Source organism: Danio rerio, chromosome 23, assembly GCF_052040795.2.
Source record: "Danio rerio strain M-AB ecotype USA chromosome 23, GRCz13ab, whole genome shotgun sequence".
In the NCBI taxonomy this organism is placed as follows: domain Eukaryota; kingdom Metazoa; phylum Chordata; class Actinopteri; order Cypriniformes; family Danionidae; genus Danio; species Danio rerio.
Window position 1 is genome coordinate 25,702,275 of NC_141043.1, and position 20,169 is coordinate 25,722,443.

Below are 20,169 nucleotides of genomic sequence, written 5' to 3' on the forward strand. Positions count from 1 at the left end.
AATTAGAAAAATTACAGGAACAAACACAGCACATAGTTTGCTATGTGGTATTGTTGTGAAAATGAACAATAACCCTTTATTCCCCGTAGCCAAATCTCCATCTGTAAGTGATCGTCATCTTCGTGTCACGATCAGTCGCATGATCTCCCATGCTCCGCTAGTATCTGAAGAGGAAAGGCACGTTCACGTTTTACCGGATCTGGTACTACATGTTTGGTGACGTTTTACATCGTCATGCTCAGGCAAAAGATCTGAACCCAGCAAGATTAATTTATTCGACTTATTCGATTTTGTTAAAGAATCAATAGTTTTAAACACGGTGCACTTTCAGATGAAACCCTCAGCTCGATGCTTTCATTCACTTAGTGCTGTATTTCACAATGCATGGAAGGTAGGCTAATTAAAAAACATGACAACAAACAAAACAAAAAACTTAGAAAATACAAATGAATGCTAAATATGTTGTGAACAGCCCCCAAAGCTGCAGACTGAATTATGGAAGGAATCACTGTGTGCCTGAATAAATTAAAAAAAAACATTTTAAAGAAACAAAAAATAGCAGGTGTGAATAAACTGTCAATCAATACCATCATGATAATAATGTTTGTCCATCCACACAGAGAAATGCTCTCAGTCTCACACACATACACACGCGCGTTTTTAAATCACAAAATGAGCAATCTGATTGGCCCGCGTCTTATGCTCTGCAAGCGGTCAACCAATCACAGTGTGCGACACTGCAAAGTGGGCAGAGCGTTTACGCGCACACTATTCTCCTCTCAGGAAGAGCGGCTTTCAAGTGAGGGGGGGTTCTTTCTTACAGAAAGACAGAGCAAGAAGAGAAAGAGAGAGAGAGAGAGAGAGAGAGAGAGAGAAAGACAACACTGTGTCCCAACACTGACCCGTTACCAACACTCCTCACCACCATAAATATTGATGAGTGACAGCCATATCATTAATATCGTTGTGCTAAGGGTGTAAAACGACTCCAAAACACTTGAAGCGGCACTTGACTCTCATCCGCTAACCGCTGCTGCTCAGTTACAACATCTCAAAACACAAAATCTCTGATGTTGTAGAGAAGGATTTCAGGTAAGTTCCGCCTTTGACCGTCTTCTCGGGTGTACGGAAGATGATCTGGTTAGCTCATGGCTGTTGCAATTTGCTTTCTGTGTTAATTACAGCCGTTGTAAGCTGCCGTTCAGGAGGTGTTATGCTTTATTAATACAGGAGACATTAGCTAGCAGGCTAGCAGCAGCATCATCTTCTTCACCATCCTCATCATCACTGTGTGTGTCAACGATCATAGCGTTTGACAAAGATATATCTCTTTATTATTCATGTGCTGATTTAATCATAACACCGCCACATCAAGTCATCGGAAGGGCAGTGAACCCGGTCAGCAAGGTTATAAGAGAGTTCGGACAGGATTGAACTTGATAGTTTGGCTCGTGTTTTATTATGTCTTGCACCCGAGTCACGAGCGCTTTGTTGGAAACTTGTGCGCGCGCACAGGCACGCATGTATCTCCTTCACTTAATTGCACTTGTCCTAATTACACTGATCTGTCGAGATTGTGTCATTGCGAGATTCTGAGGGTTCCCACCTGTCTCGTGATTTCTAAATCAAGGGTGGTTGTCTGACCACATTGTTTTATTGTCAAATATGTCCTGAGAGGTCAGGTGACAGTATTGACGCACCATGTTTGCCCTGTGTCTGGTTAGCCAAAGATGTGCTTTGAAAGATCAGTCCACTGTTTTTATGGTGTTTGTTATGATGGTTAAGCTGGCAGTTTGTATCTGTAGTTTATTGGTGGAACTAGCTATCTAAGCAGCTTTCAAGATAATAGTGCTCTTTGATTGAAAAGCGATGGGCAGAAAAAGACACAAAACAGACTGACCGTGAAGATGTAAACAGGTGGTTGAGTGTTGCTTCCTGTATTTTGCAGGTTTGCAAACACACAATTTCATAGATTTCATAAACACCGCTAGTAAATACAGTAATTGTGCACACTACGAAAACCAAACGAATAAGAGAAATGCTACAAGATTTGTGGTTTGTTCACATTTAGTAGGTTTGACTCTATTAATATTGAGCTGTTCACTTGAATAAGTGTGAACGCTGCCAGCAAAACCTGCACCAAACTAGTGGACTGACTCCGTCAAAATAAATAAATAAGGCTTGATTTTCTTCCAGACAAACTGCTTAAAATGTGAAAACAAAATGAGCTGAAGACATCTAAATAAACCAATAAAAAAACAAGGATATGATGGCACAAGTTTTGGCCATAAGAGGCAGAATGCTTAAACATACCCGGCCACAATATGTCTGACAGGATTTCCTGGAGCATTTGATATTCATGTACACATTTCTTACTGTGCGTTCACACCAAAGGCGGCGAGAGCGTCAAAGTTCGCTCAAAGTCTGCCTTCCCAGCTCCACCAGCGAGAGTGTAAAAATTTGCTGCATTGATCTTATATGTAAAGGAGCCATTGTAGCAAATCAGTTACATTCCCGCATAAAAACATGCTTTCTAGCGTGAAAATGATCAAGATGTGGCATGTGGTGTGGCTTTACTTTACTCCATATGGGTCCATATGTCTAAAATATTCAATATTGTTTTGCAATATTGTCGTTATTTAGCATGAGATTCCTGCTTTTTAAAGAAACATAACATTTATGCACATCAACCTGCCAGTAACTTTAAAAAAAATGTATATCCCTGTAAGATAGAGCTGCACAATTAATCGTAAAAAGATCGCAATCTCGATTCGACCCCTAGACGATCTTAATCCAGCATTTCTACGATTCTGTCATTCATGATTTCAAGTTTAGTAGAGAAGCAATGGCGGCCGCACAAATCTTCACATTGTTTTACATACAATGTTCAGCAACGTGGACACCTCCAAATGGTGTTGAAAGAGTCACATACTGTATTTATTTATAAGATATAACTCACCCCAAAAATTTTATTTCTGTCTTCATGTAAGGTATTCGCGACCGCAAAATGCGGACACGTGACATGAGCTGACCGTAAGCTGTTACCACAGAGAGGGCGGGGGCGCACGCGCCTCTGAATCAGTCTACTTTAGTGAAAAGAACCTGCATAGGCTGTGAATTACAGGTAATAGAGTTGTAAATAACTTCAGTTTGTGGCACAGAGTGATCGTTTGGGAGCCGCGCGGGAAGTGAACGCTCTTAGTAGTGAAAATGAAGCCGAAAGCTCACACAGTGTTGCCAGATGTAGCTGACTGATTCCAGCCCCAGAAGTATCCAAACCCGCTGAAATGCAAAACCACCCATCCAGTCTTCTGTATTCATGAAAATCACGTCAGTGACAGATTTTAAGCAGAAAATTACAGATTGTAAGCATATGTCTCAAACACAATAATTTAACATCAGAACTATTATCAGCATTAATGACCAGGACAAATCTAAAGTCTGTTCAAGTCCACCATTCCAAGTCTATACAAAGTTTAGCATTTTAACCAACAGTACAGCTACACAAAGCCTATTGCTGTTTTACCACATGTTTGAGAATAACAATAAAAATAGCGCACTCATATTAACCTTTATTTTACATCTACAGAATCGTGAGAAAATCGTGATCTTAATTTAAGGCAAAAAAAAAAAAAAACGTGATTCTCATTTTAGCCAGAATCGTGCAGCTCTACTGTAAGAAAACATCGTAGTTGGAAATCCAGTAATAATCAAACCCTTGGAAACAACTGTGGTCAGAACCAAAGTTCACAGAACTGTGTTTTCTGGACTCCTGTCAAGCGGTGGGCGTCCACATTTCGACTGGTTGCTGCTGAACTGCGTCACAGCTCATTAGCACAGTTGACTTGATTTCAACTCTCGGCGTCGATGCAACATGCCGCTCCTCACCGCCAGCTCCCATTGAAAATAAATGACTTCCGGCTATTTTGACGCTCTCGCCGCTTTTGGTGTGAACACACAGTTAGCTATTTACCAGTCATTAGTTAATGCAAATTACTAAAACACACATGCAATGAGTTTATTTAGCCCAATGAAATGCATTTCTGTTGCAAAAATATGTCACAAGCTGTTTTTTTGTTTAGCATCTTTAGGTTCTGTCTTAGCAATTACAGCTGCCAACCTTTGAAGTGGATTAAATCATTTCATCAAAGTTTTCCTTAAACTATTTATTATATAACAACACCCGTTCTTTTCTTAGGACTATTTTGAATTTTTTTTTTATCCACCTCAAATGTTGATCACTGTAGTGTGTACTGTGAAGGCTAAGTAAATCACAACTGAGTGCTATATTGTTTAAATTTCTGGTTCAGATAAAACAAACCAAGCGAAACCCTTATGAAACTATTATGAAGAAACTTTTATATGATATAAACAATCATTCATTATGAAATAAATGTATATGCACTATAAAAATCAGCATTTGTGTTGAAGTAGTTGCAATAGTAGTAGTAGAACTGCATGCAAGGCAACATTCACACTGTTAACTCTCCAAACTGTTTTAAATATGTCAATTATCAGATTTTCTGTTTAAACTGAGCGTGGCCTTAAACTGACCAACATTCGCTAAAAAGAACGATACACAGAGTGTAAACTTTCTAGTGTGTGTGTATATAATTTGAATAAGGCACAACATCAAAGTGTTTAATATGATTATAATTGCTGTATTTTTCAAGCTATAAATGGTTTGTTTGGCTAGTACTAATGTGCATTTAATTTTCTGATGCCTAAGATAAATGTTGTGATTGAAAACCCTGATCTGCATCTTTCTTTGCAGCAGTACCAGCCATCATGGAAAAGCAGATTTGAATTTAGCAGCTGATCTCAAAATGAACCTAACATTTTAGTGGTCAGATGCTACTCATTAAAGGGTTAATGAGGCAGTCGCCAAGAAGGAAGATTTAGTACGATTTAGTTTATAGTACATGCCAGTGCAGAAAGATGATGACTATCTATCAAAAATTATGCAGAAGTCGCATCAAATGGGACAACTGCAAAACACCTGATACCACATATGAAAGTGACACAAATCGAAATTGAAAAAAAATCCCCATGTGCTTTTTGCTATTCAGAATGTCATAAGAAACACTAGAGGTGAGCAATAAAAGACTATATTTAGGCCACTTTTCCCTATAATGTAAATGTAGTTTGGTGTATTATATACCTATTAGTAGGCCCACATGGAATCTGCACGCGCAGAGTTCTGCAGATTTTTAGCCCATCATTAATTCTGTTTATTTACATGAGTAAATGTGTGTAAATCTATATTTATTCAGTTTTTAAATTAATTTCAGTAATATTATTGACTAATATGAAAATGTACATCTGATTTATGCACAATGCAGTTTGTCCAGTAATATTTTCAGTCTTTTAGTTCAGATATTAATTGAGAGACTTGCTTTGTTTACCAAATAAAGTACATCTAATTGGATATGCAATTTAAACATTAAATAAAAGTTTAAAAGAAATTATTTTTTATTTCACATAGAAATTCGCAGATTTTTACAAAAATTTTCTGCAGAAATATAGCAAAAAACTTCCGCAGATTCCATCTGGCCCTGCCTATTAGAGCCAAATAGTGCTTAAACATTAAATTATCCAGCTTACACTTTGAAAATCAATAAACCAAGCTAATTAATCAAATGTGAGGCCCAGGTTGTGAGGTGCACCATTACACCCTTGTGTTTGCTTGCTCTTGAAAAGTAACAAATGTTTTTATTGATGCGGCTGGTTTTCATTAGGACACCTAATTCGATTTAGGTGAACTGTGGCACGATTTGTTGTTCCAGGATGCAGAACTAGAGCCGGCTCGTCACACTTCATTTGAAATATACTGAATAAGATCATAATTGTGGCATTGTTTTCTTGTCCATTCAGCATGCAGTAAACACAGGCTGAATTGTACGGCCATCTGCCACAGTGTTGCACTAAGACCAAATGGCACTCTCAACAGCTTGTGATTGGAGGAGGCAGAAGTGTATCTATTTATTTATTTTTTGTTCATGGTCATTTTTCTCCAATGTGTTTGATAATCTCTTGCACGGCACTCAGACAAGCTGTTCTGTTTTGCTAAAATGAGTTAATGTGTAAAACTGTTATTTCATGCTCCTTGACTTGTTAATATACATAGCTTGTCAGGGCTCACTAAAGATGGTCTGCTGGAGTGAGGCCAGTGTGAGAGTGTTTCAGACCAGTTTACAGAACAGTCATTTGCCATTTTGGTGCCAGTGCTGGGTTGTAAATGGATTTTGAAATGCTTTGCTAATTTAAATGTTTGGGTTTCAGTGTTGTGTATGGGATTGTTGTTGAAAGTAGGCTTGTCCGGTATAAGATTCTGACTGTATCTGACTGACCTTGGATAAAAAGATCACTGTTTGACAGTATTGTGATTACTGCTGTAAAATATATTGTCTTTAAATGTGTGGGTAAAAAACAACAACTTTTTCCTTCTTTGAACAATATATTTTATTTTAAGAAACATTCAAATGAATCATTGACTTCTGCTGTCTTCATTAGTTTCTAAAACACAGATTTCTTTACAATTTAAAATGGCATCTTTGGATCTTTTTTGCTGGAGATACCTTTGTCTTAAAAAACTAAAAAAAGAAAAAACTTAAAAAAAAAAAAAAAAAACTTATGTATACCACAGGATTGGTACAGCAGAAAGTTTTGGTGATTATAAAAGCTTGACTTTTCCAAACCGTGGTATACCTTGAAAACGGTTATTGTCCCATAGTTAGTTTTGAGCTGGTTTGTCTCTGTCTGAAAGGATCTGTTCTTGCTGATTAACACACAAGGTTTTTACCAAAAATAGACTTATGTTCTTAATTAAACCATCAGTAAGATTGTGTTGCATTGTATTGTTGATTGTTTTTATGGATTATTTTTCATTTGCATTACAGTTTAAGAACTTCCAGGTTATTGTTGCAAGAAAAAAAGAAAAAAGTATTTTTGCATATTTGCTAGCACTGCCAATAGTAAGAATAAAAATATTATAATTACTGTTATTCATTCATTTATTTTATTTTCCGCTTATTCCTTTTATTTATCAGGGGTTGTCACAGCGGAATGAACCACCAACTTATCCAGCCTATGTTTTATGCAGCGAATGCCTTTCCAGCTGTAACCCAACACTTGGAAACCCTCATACACTCTTGCAATTACACTACGGCCAATTTAGCTTATTCAATTCCCCTTTAATGTATTTTTTATATAATAATACTAATACTAATAATATGTTATATTATATACTATAATATAGTATAATATCCATTAATTCATTTTCTTTTCGGCTTAGGCCCCATATTAATCAGGGCTTAATCACAAAATTCTTAAGTATAACATTAAAACAATCAGGCTTATCCTGCAAGTGATCAAAATAAACAATAAAATATTTTGACAATCATTCATTAGCACAAAACTCATGGCTGTGACACAGGTATGAATTATTACAGTTGAAGTCAGAATTTCCCCAATTTCTTTTTAACGTAGAGATTTTTTCATCGCATTTGAAACAAAGGCTTAACTAGGTTAATTAGGTTAACTAGGCAGGATAGGGTAATTAGGCAAGTTATTGTATAATGATGGTTTGTTCTGTTGACTATCAAAAAAAAAGCTTAAAGAGGCTAATAGTTTTGACCTTAAAATGTTTTTTAAAAATTAAAAACTGCTTTTATTCTAGCCAAAATAAAAAAAAATTAAGACTTACTCCAGAAGAAAAAATATTATCAGACATACAGTGAAAATTTCCTTGCTCTGTTAAAGGGGGGCTAATAATTCTGATTTTAACTGTATGTAGCTTAAAAAAAAGCATCTTTTATTATGGGGCAACTGTCTCAGCTGAACAAATCCTTATTACTAAGCCCTTACTTATTATCTAAACTATTGTTTATAGTCCTACTTTGTGGTCTTGCACTACAGATGCAACTGAGCAGTGTTTTGCAGACTTGCAACATTAAGTGACATTCTCTTCACAAATAGACTTATCTTAAGCACAATGGCTTAGCTTTACAGTTGCTCCATAACAGCGACTCTCAGCACCATCTGCCTCGGGTTACGTGCTTATCTAACAGGCTGAGAGAAAGTAAAAGAGAATCAAACAGTCTAGGATTATCACATGAGCATTCAGTCGTCCACAGACCTCAGAGCTGATATCGCTGTTTAACAAAACACTTACAGCCACAATCATGCCTTATAATGAACAATGCCTAACACCGACACCACCACAGGTTTCTGTTTGTTGCGGCACATTATTGTCGGAGACTCTGATGCGGATAGAATAACTCTCAATTTGCTATTCTCTGATGATCTTGTTATTTCAGCGTCATGCTACAAAAAAGAGAGTGTGTGGGAGTCTTAACAGTGTAGGAGAAAGCTATTAGTAATCATTCTTCACTGGCCAAAGGGCATGAGAGGACTCTCAAGGGTATCACAGAGCTGCTATGTAAACTGTTGAACAAAATCAGTGTCACACTGACTCACAGCTGTGCTCATTTTTCACCCCTGAAGGCGACGGCCTATTGTATTTGCTGTACATATAGGCCTGGCTCGGCTTTTGAAAACAGGTTAAAGCGCAGCACAGACTTCCCATCGCAAAGGCAGTTCATCACACCTTTTATAACTTGTTTGTTGAATATGTTGCATTCGGAGTGCCTGTCATTTTCATCATTTTCCATAACACTGTAGATGTATGATGGTGTTGGGTCACTTTTGGATTTGTTTTTTACTGCTGAATGTGGATAAATATGACGCACAGTGCCTGTTCACTATGTGGGTTGACCTGATTGTGAATTTTGTTCTGACAATTAATTGTCAGTGAAATAGTTGTTATCGATATAATTTGGTTTTGTTCATGTCACTTTTTAGTTTGTTGAAGGTTATTTTTTTAAATACTTAGTAAGTTGTTAATTTAATAATAAGTTTGTTAATAAAAATAGGGCCGCCTTGTCTACTTTGAAATTAATAATGCTGCAAATGTATAGTATAATTCATTCATTTTCTTTTCAGCTTAGAGCTCCACACAGAAATGTCAACTGATCCAGCCGGGGCTCGAACCAGTCACTTTCTTACCCACTGCGTCACTGTGCTGCCCTTGTATAGTATAATATAACCATATATATGACTTATTATTATTATTATTATTATTATTATTATTTAATAATATAGTATAATTTCCCCTTATTTTGGGTGTCAAAATACAATTAAAATGAAACCAATATGATTTAATGTATTTTATAATATATTATATTATATAATGAATTGTAATATAATACATTATAATAAGATATAATAGCATATAATAGCAAGTTCCTCTTTGTTTTCTTTTTTTTTTTTATTGTGGGCTCTCCGCATAGTTCTGTTGCGCAATTCTAATTGGGCAGAATTAAAGTGTGCTTACTTAATTGGCTAACAAGACTATCACACACAGGCAGCAGTCACTCATTTGCTCTGGGATGGGAGAAATTAAATAGTAAATATATATATTTCATATTGCAGCTTCTTGCGATTTAGCTTATCACAACGCTTTAATTTGCGATTGCGGTTTGATTTCGATTAATCACACAGCCCTATCATCTAATATAGTTGTCATTTTGCATAATTGTGTTATGATTTAAATTAATGCAATGAAAATTATATAGTTTTATATTTATTATGTAATAAAATAAATTAATTGTAATAAAATGTAATTTAATCCTGTGAAAAAAATTAAATGTAATATAATATTTTCATTTATTCATTTTCTTTTCGGCTTAGTCACTTTATTAACCTGAGGCCGCCACAGGGAAATGACCGGAAACTTATCAGCATATCCTTTACGCAGTGGATGCCCTTCCAGCTGCAACCCTTTACTGGGAAACACCCATACACTTCCATTCACACACATGCACATCTCAGACAATTGAGCCTACCCAGTTCACCTATAAAGCATATCTTTGGACTTGTGGGGGAGACCGGAGCACCCGGAGGAAAACAATAAAGTATTTTCTAATGATATATTAATATATTAGTAATTGTGACAGTCCTACACATTAGATAACAGTAACTTTATATTTCTAATAATTATTCAAAGTCTTTAACTGCAGAGTTAAAAATAATGCAACAAAGGAGCAGTAACCTTCAAGAAGCGGTCACCTTTAATTTGGACAGGATAGTGGAGGTTACAGATAGTGAGTATTGGGAGCAGAGAGAGGGGAAGGGTTGCAAAGGACCTCAGGCCAGGAATTGAACTCGGATCACCGAGAGCACCATGGTGCTATACTTAGGTGCACTTAACCACTAGGCCATTAACAGACTAAGTTAATGTTCTTGACCTGACATTAACAAGCTTGAACATTTACAGTGACAGACAGCATAACTTCTGACTTGTAAGAATCATCATTGTCCATTCATAAAGACACAAAAATAGTTAGCATTCTTTAATGGGCCATGAAACCCCCTTGTTTCAGCAGGGTGTTTTACCACCTCTACTTTGGAAAAAGTCGGGAAAGTGGGAGTGTCCTGTTTAGGGAGGAGTGTCGAAGAAGCAAAAGAGGGAGGGTCTGTAAAAAATTTGCATAAAAATGGGAGTGTTGATTTGGGCGCATGCTGATTTTCAAAGAGTCAAAACGCACACACACACACACACATGGGAGAAAAACAGTGATTGTGTTCACATGGACATCAGTAATCGAAATATTTGACAAATTATTAAATGGTGGACTTTAACTGCAGTTTGGCTTGTTCATTCAGGGAATTCATTCATGCTCCTCGTGACAAACGAGATATTTGATTCGAGGAATTGCTGGAAGCGTGTGTTTTTCATGCCATGTTTGTTACCGCACAGCGAATGAGAGGAAAAAAAAAACACCGCATTTCCCATTTCCACACGCAAGTCCAGCTGTGCTCTCATAGAGAGAAAATGAAAACAAAAGGTTCACTGCAGCAAATTTTAAAAGCAACACTGCACACTTGTTTTGTCAACAATATGTGGCGTCTCACTGCCGTCTGAACACTGTAACATTAATAAATATTAATGAAGTTGCACAATAGAGCGTGCTGATTGGTTTAAACCAAGTCTTACTCATGCATTAATGCAGCACACTCAGAGACGTAATAAGGCACTACCAGGTACAGAGGTCCAGTCTACACACTGGAATACACGCTAAGATCTCATAGCTGTGATGCAGCTTCAAAAATTCGTTTCAAACTGGAAGTACGAATTTGCTCGAAATAACGTCAAAACAACCAATTTTCACTTTTTAGTGAAATATATCTGCCCTAACAGTTTTTTAAGCAGCGTGAGACACATACGACTGTCAACAGCTCAAAAAATGTGTTTTGGTGTTTCGTGACCCTTTAAAGGATAATTGATTTTCCTTTACTAGCACAGTTAAGTGCTGAACATTAGCAGTGATATGAGAATCCTCGCTGCATTATTCAGATCAAGCTGTCTTGTGCAATCCCAGATTCTCCCAGTCTTTCAGGACAGAGGCTGCAATCCGGGAATTGGTGAAAACAGTAGTATAATCTGGTTAGTTTTTTTTGGCATGGCGCGAATCCATCTTTTGAGCAAGAGTGTGCTCAGCATCCACCCAAGAGGGCAATTTGGGGCAGCTGCTGCCAGGGCCAGTGTGAAGCAATCATGGGGAGAGCAGTAAATAATGGGTTGTAAATGGAAGACATTTCCTATGAAGTGTCAGTCAGGCGACTGGAGGGGAGATCCCATGTGGATGCTGGTGTGCTCTCACTGCCTTGCTTCTCCGAGCTGATTTGTCAATATTTAGGCAGGGAGAGGCAGCATTTACATAATGCTCCATCACTCTGACACACTGCTCCGTTTGATCCCAGCCTTGATTCGTGTCAGATAGTTGACCAACCTGGCGTGCAGCTCAGCACACACTCGGATATGTGTGATAGTGCTGTGACATTTGGTACAGGCAGAAACAACAGAGGCAAAAGATGAGATAGATTTTCATTTTTTGCTGAAATCTTTTCGCTTTAAATTAAGTCTGATAGTAGAAAACCAGTCTTAGCCTCTTTTGTTTTAAAAGGATTGCTATCAGTTAAAGGAATAGTCAGGGATCATATACGCTTAGTTGAGAGCTTTTGTGCCTCGCCAAGATGTCTATTTTAATAAGGTGTAATAAAAGATGTTATGATGACTGTTAATGTGATTTGTGTGGAAAAACAATTACTTGCTGTCCTTTTTTGTGTGAAGTTGTCAGATTTTACACCGTGTTGCCATGATGATGCAAACATCATAAACCTTCAAATAAAACTGTAAAACAATGTTTTGAACTGCTCGCAGCTGTTATTAATACACAATTTTAATAGACCATTGTAAATGCTTGTCTATATTTTATAAGCTTCACATTTCTGCTTCTAAATCTTCCAAAAATGGGGCCCATTTTTGTACATTGCGTCTTAATGTGCTGGTTTTAAAAGTAATGTTTCAAAACACAATAATACCAGTTTGCACACTTTTATCACCTTTATACACTATCATATTTAGTTATATTTTGTTTACAGCAGGTTAATTTTAAACCATTCTTGTTGCTAACTTGGTAAGATGTTTGATATTGTATTTTCAATGTGTATTATATTTGTCTCAGTCTTATACTGCACTTGAAGAGATGGAGCTCATGTGGATCCTTTCTTGGTAACCGATCTTGAGGCCTGTTCACACACCAAACAAGATAACTAAATATAATTAATATACAGTTCTAAAATTCAAGTTTTATTATTAGAACTGTTATAGAGTATCTATTATAATGTATTAATAGAATAAAAAAATAGGACTGATTTTCAGAATGATTTTTAAATTAATTTGTTTTTATCAATTTTGTCTTTAGAAAGAAAAGCAAAGTTTAGATTATTATAACAATAAAGATGTAGAGAAACAATATCACTTTTGTCATTTTTTTTACTTTGCTAATAACCAATAAAAGGCTGACAGTCAGAATCAATTGAAACCTAAAGGGCTCATGCTGTTTGTAGCTGCAGACGACAATGTTATGGAACAGCTTGCCGCTTCATGTTAAACCTTCTTTTCAATGATTATTTAAAGATAATCACCATCTAAAAACAGTTGGCTTTAAAAATGTTAAAAATACATAGTTATGCATAGGCCTGTCACAACAATCAATATATTGACTTATAGTGCAAAACTTGAAGAGGACCTCAACATTTTTTGCCATTGCAATATATATATTTACAAATTCACAAATGATGTTAAAGCCATTTTATAATGACATTAACTTTCTACCTCCCAGGTGTCAACGTTTAGAATTGGACATTTACCTAATAGGACATTTAATAGTAAATATAATGGGAAATCTACCTTTTTTAACATCAAATTACAGAATCGAAATAACCTTAGGAATGCAAAGTATTTTAAAGTGTTTTGGCTATTTGCATTATTATGCTGTTTTATAATCATTGCATAATCAGGAGCATAAATCGATCTCAAAATGACAATAATATCGCTTATTGCAACAATTTCTGTGACAATATATCACACAACAAATCTCCCTTATTGTGGCAGGCCTAGTTATGCCAGCCAGGCTAGCAAATTGAAGTATAAAAGTAGCTCTGGTATCCAGAGTTTCATAGGCTTTGTGTTCCCTCCTTTGAAAAATGCAGTGGAAAATAGTTTGCTTTTAATTTCATTACACTGTCTACGGTTGTAAAATTAGTTTGATAATATTACTAATACATTTTTAAATAAAGATTCACTGGTCAGATCAGGGTATTAGCACACTGAGGACATCTGCTGGTTGCAGGAGGTAATGCCAAATGAACTATTCAAAGATAAAACTCCAAATATATATTTTTTATTATCGTTTGTGGGTGTGGATGAAAAGATGTTTATCATTTATATTTATAGTCATCATGCTTAATGTAAATTTAGATCTAAACACTGTTATCATGTCAGAAAAACAAAACAAAAGAAATCTCAGTACTCAGATGATATTACATGCAGTCTTTAAGTTTTAGTAATCATTCTAAACCATATTTCAATCTCAGTCATTGCTAGATTTAATATAAAAAGTTAATTAGTCAACTGGCGGGTAACTCCTTCATGCCAGTCACATTTGGCACTTGATGAGTGTTAAGTTTATACCCTGTCAGTATGGAATGACTCTATAGTGCAATAACCAAAAATGAACATTTACTCATGATTTACTCACACTCAAGTGGTTCTGAACTTAAAACCTGAAACAAGATATTCTGAAGAATGTTGTATTAAAAACAGCCATTGGCATTTATAAAAAATGCTATGTGAATGGCTGTTTTCCCCCAGCATCCTTCAGTATATTTTCCTTTGTGTTTAACAGAAGAAAGAAACTCAAACAGGCTGTTTCAGATAAACAGGTAATTAATGCATCATTTTTAGGTAAACAATCCCTTGTACTATACCAAGTATTTCTTCATGACATTAAGCTGAAAGTTAGTTTCTCATGTAAAGAGATGTCTTCAGCCTAATTTACCTTTTACCTTGCTGGTCATCAATCTCACCTCCTCTTTGTAGTCTGTTACCGATGGCTGCCATCTACGTGGCCAAGTAGGTCATTCTTTATGCTGCTGTTGTTCAACTGTAAGGTCTGCTTTGATTTGCAAAGACAGCGTGACTGCAAATCACCCTTGTTTGTTGGAAATCCATGATTCCTCCTTGAAAGGTCTGATGCCCTGGACAATGCTGTCATGCTCTTTGTGAAGAGCCCTTGATGGCCCATTCAAATTCTGTGTACTCATTAAATTTAACAGTCTGACAACACACATTGACAGCACGCATAACAATCCAGCTCTTTCATTCTTCTCAAAAGATGTTTTCTGTTGCGCGCTCGTGTGTGTGCGTGCTTGCGTGTGGATGTTTGTGTAGCACAAATGCCAAAAGCGGGTAATTGGCTGCAGCAGTGCTTTCTGCATCTGTTGTTTTAAGATATTAGGCTGACACTCAGGGCAGCCTGGCAGAAATGAGACAGGCCCTTCTTTCTTCCTCTCTGACATCCAGAGGCTCTGTGTGTCTTGAGCAGGGGCTGATTTCCTTGTGTGTCTTGACAGTTTTCGAGAGAGTCATGCAAATGTAGTGTACATCATTTTTTTTTGTAGCGTCTAAGAGGAGAGGAAAACAAGCAGTAAGACATGCTGCGGTTGTGCTGCAAACTGTGTAGCTGCAGATACTTTTTTTGTAGTCTAATCATTTCTGCAAATGTAATAGATATTTGATCATCGCACAGTCAGTGAGTGGAGATGTTGTGTATCTTTATTACACTGGTCTCTGGAGTAGTTTGAAGGGTCTGGTTATAGGCATAAAAAGAAAATAGAAAATATTGGTTAAAAATGTGAAGACTGCTGAATGAGGGACAATGTAGAAATGTAGAGGGAGAAACAACTGTTAATATATGTCAATGTAGCAGTTTATGCAAACAAAATATATATATAAATTAATATTTAATCATTCCACTTGTGTTTTACCTCAACAAATCAGCCTATCAATCAGTAAGTAGATGAAAAATTAACCTGACACACACACACACAAACACACACACACACACACACACATATATATATATATATATATATATATATATATATATATATATATGATAACCTTGGATAAAAGTATCACGATTTCACGGTATTGTGATTACTGTTCTAAAATATGTTCTTTTTAAATGTCTGGGTAAAAACAAAATCTTTTTTCTATTTTGAACAAAATATTTTTTATTTTGAGAAATATTTAAATTATTTTGGAGCAGTAACCATGTCAGTTTAAATGAATTACAGTACTAGAAGTTTAAAAAACGTCTATATCCTGCTAACGTTTGAGCGCGTTCTTAAACACTTCTGATTTGCCATTGTGTTCACATGCTCAACAGAAGTGACTGTGATTTGCCATGAAGGTCATCATATCAACCGCTGTCTACCGAGTGAAAACACAGATACAGGGACACAGGAGTGTTTTAAATCCACGAAGATCAGTCGATTCTTCAGCGGGTCGTTTGTATGTCAGCTCATAGACAGACCAACTGATCTTCGTGGCTTTAAAACACTCCAGTGTCCACTTAACTGTATCTGTTTGCACGAAATGGACATTTAAAAAATTTCTCTACCAATTGGTCCCGAAAATTCAGTATCTTGATAACACTAGAAGTAATAATTATTATTGTTATTATTAGGAAAGGTTTTATTTTTATTTTACTTTATTATTTAATTTTCATTTATTTAATATCTACTTTGAATTGTAATTAAGTATCCATGTATTTATTATAACCTAAAGTCATCTGACCGTCTGACCAAAATGAAGCCCTTCAGAGTGACATAAAATCCATCTGCTTCACATTGAGGTCCTGATCACACCATCAGGGTTTATTCTACTAAACGACCAGCTGTCTGCATGTTATCCTTTAGATATATTGACGTCTCACAGGCCAGTTCTTTTAGTATTCACACAGTTATGAAAAGCTTACAGTTGAAGTCGGTGGTTTATAATGGCATAAAAAGGGTCAAGAGTCAAAAGCAGTCAAGCGGTGACATTTTGCCTTTGTAATGCTGAGTGTGTTATGCTGCGGCTGTGTGTTTCGCCATGTAGCAGGGACCAGACACCAGCAAGCAGTTTAACGTAACATGCTCAAGACTTATGGGCCCTTCTCCAGATTGTTCCAAGATGTCCTCCCAGATCAGACACAACTGTATGTGCAATGGGAGTCATCCTGTGGAATTGGGAAAGAAGCAGAGACACTGATGATTTTTAAAGCAAAGCCGAAGCAGATGTTAGGAAATGAAAGTACCAAAGACTTACCAAAGGCTTCCATGACGTGCACTGAGAGCAGGGAAAGGGGTGCGGGGAGCAATTAACAGACTGTTTTAAGAGCGAACCACTTGGCTGCTGTCAGTAGAAAGGGTGGAAAATAAGATGGCATCTTGTAGGAGCCGTGTTGGCCCGTCCCTGCTGGCTGAGAAGTCACAGTGCTGATTAGGTAAAAGATTGGCTGCTGTAATGACATGGAATGAACATTGCACAAACACGGTCTCTGCATGCCGGCGCTTTATTGACTCGTTCCTGCAGCTGCATTGAGCTGAAGGGCCATATGAAATGTGCTTTTTACATTTGAATTCTGTTTTTTTTTTCTGAATACCATACATTTTTCCTGTTTGAATTTTCTGTGATTCTTTCTTTCTGGGCTTCATTTTAATAATTCACTCACTCATCACTGACTCACTATGTTTATATGAGCATTAGAAATGAAATTATTTGCCTTAATCTGAGTAAAACAATAAAAAGATTAAGGTGTTTACATGAGTTGCTTTTGTAATAATATTTTTCCTGGTTTTCACCTTTAATGGATAGGACAGTAGAGAGTATTGACAGGTAAGCGTGAAGAGCAGAAAGAGGGGGAGGATCAGCATAGGACCTCGAGGTTGAAATCCTACTCAGGCCGTCGTGAGCACTGGAGTGGACATGTCGATGCTCTAACCGCTACACCACTGGCATTTTGAATGTCCCCGTTTTGGATGTTATAATACATAGTTTAAATAATGTCATGGCATCATCGTTCAATGATATTTTCTCAGGCGTTTCACACAACAAGGCGTTTCGTTTTTAATTTTGTGACAATTTCGACCGCAGTTAATTTTATGCACTATGCATGCAAATACTATTCTTAAGCAACAGGCTACCTCTACCAACTTTTTGTTCATGCCTTTGCGACAAAATCACTTCAGAGTCAAGGCACTTCATAATGTCTGTTGCTCGGCATAGTCGGCATGTTTCCCACTTGCATCAAAAATTGAAGCCAATTTCATTTGTTTTTCGTCAAACCCCTGACAATTGAACTACAAAACAAAACTAGTAAAAGCACTACAAAACAAATGAAATGGATGATAGAAAACAAAATGTTTGATATGATGCAAATGATAAAAATCGATAAAAATTATAAAAATTTGCAGCTACTGTACTATATTCTGAATGAAAAAAAAAATGAATTAAATGTTATTTTACCAAAAAAATACAATAACTAATGATTACAGAAAAAAATTACCTGTCAATTACTACAAATTTAATAAAGTATTTTTTGTAATCGATTAAATTGAATAATTTGATTTTAAGTTTCAGTCTTGAAGGTGCAGTGCTGGATAAAAGTCTCTTCACATTCCAATAGTTATGATTAAAGTAAATGATCTAAATGTATTTATATGTATTTTTATATTGTGGGTAAGGCATACAACAAAAAAAATTTCATCCAACTAAATATTGTTGGGCCAACATTTCTCATAATTCTGATAAGTAGCCCAAATTGTCTGTCAACAAATGTAGATTTGTACCACGACGCATTTCTGCTGGCGCAGATCCGCAATTTGCATGTACATGCGTGCAACTGAAAACATGCTAGATATTATACAGTTTTTTGTTTAGTATTGCAGTATTTTAAAATGCTGTAACGTTTTCTAACTGGCGAATGACATGAACTAGTGGGCTGTCTGCTGTCATCTTTTTAGGAGGCGTGGCTTTGGATGGCAGGGGAGGGACTGTGTTTCAAAGATATTCAGCTAACCCGTTAGCCTTTTTGGCAGATCACCTATACTGCACCTTCAATGTTAATTTTTTTAATTGATGCCTAATAACGCAATAAAATCAATAGCTAATAGTTAATTTTATTAGTTCATAACTAGGCCTACACAGAGTCTGCGCGTGCAGATTTCCGCAGATGTTTAGCCCATCATTGAGTCTACTTATTTACTTAAGTAATTGTGTGTAAATTTGTGTAATTTCAGTAAAATTGTTGTCTAAAATTAAAATATTCATATGATTTATTTACAATACGATTTGTAAAGTAATATTTTATGTCTTTTAGTAGATGTATTATATGAGAGACTTGCTTTGTTTACCAAATAAGTGGATCTAATTGGATTTGCATTGCAAACATTAAATAAAAGTTAAAAAAGTTATTTTTTTATTTCTCACATTAAATTTTTAGTTACGATACTCCCAAAATCATTCTGCAGAAATAGCTAAAATTGTCTGCTGATTCTGTCTGGCCCTATTCATAACAAATAAAATTTAATTGTATTTTTTGTTAATGTTAAAATATAGCTATTTGGCTGTTTCTCACTGTTGGTTTTAAAGCATTACCTAACATTTACATTACAGTAAAGTAATACCTATAAAACTCCATCAACCTTTTGCAAGTTAATTTGTTTAAAACATTTATTTACTCTGAACCTGTATGTACAATAAAGCAATACACTTATACTTTATGCACAAGTATTTTTTGATTATTATGCCTGTTAAGGGTGGCACGGTGGCTTAGTGGTTTGCACTGTCGCCTCACAGCAAGAAGGTCACTGGTTTGAGTCCCAGCTGGGCCATTAGTAGTAGCAGAACAACCCTTTGCAGTTCATGAAATACAAAACTTTTATCTGTGAAAAGGGCAATAATCAAATTAAGCATATTATGACAGCATGCTTACTTCATGCAGTACACACATTGTGTGTATAATTAAACCTTTTGTGCTGTCCGTAACAGTACTTTTGCGCATGCCGGACAGTTTAGAACTATCTTTTCACTCTGCAAATCTGACATTGGCCGCATTTATTACAGCAGTGTGAACAGTGATGCAAAAAAATCTGATCTGAAAAAAAATCAGGTTTGAGCACTAAGCCTCGCAGTGTGAACGTAGCCTAAGTGAATCAGATTAACTAAATTGTCCTAAATTAAACTAAAGTGTGTGAATGCGAGAATGTATGGGTGTTTCCCAGTGCTGGGTTGGAAGGGCGTTCGCCTCGTAAAACATATGATAGTAAAACATATAGTAGTTGGTGGTTTATTCTGTTGTGCAGTGGCGTAGCGCAAAATGCGGAGGCCCCCCTGCAGGGATCACCGACGGGGCCCCCAGTTGAAGGCGGCGGGGGGGGGGGATATACACATATACACATAGATAAACACATAGATATACACATATATCTATGATCGGGAGTTTTCCTGGATGTTAGTATGCATTTTTTTTAATATGAAAATTTTTATTTGACATCACTTTTCTAAATTGATGGATCACTTATTGCACGGGCATTCCTGACAAAAAGCTTGTGTTTGTGTGTATGAAAATGTACTATTCACTCTCCCTGTTTAATTTTGATCTAATCATGTGCTGAAATACAGCTCCTCTCCTGCTTTCACTTCTCATACTGACG

At 36.3% G+C, this 20,169-nt stretch overlaps 1 protein-coding gene across 6 annotated transcripts in view; it reads left to right on the forward strand.

Moving 5' to 3' along the window:
• The first annotated feature begins 797 nt into the window (after positions 1-797).
• rerea (arginine-glutamic acid dipeptide (RE) repeats a) overlaps positions 798-20,169 on the forward strand; it is a 242,115-nt gene continuing 222,743 nt past the window's right edge. For all 6 annotated transcript variants that reach the window (XM_087307030.1, XM_087307036.1, XM_087307033.1 and 3 more), the window contains exon 1: positions 798-1,092. The gene's annotated coding sequence lies outside the window, so the exon portion shown is untranslated. The remainder of the gene's footprint in view (positions 1,093-20,169) is intronic.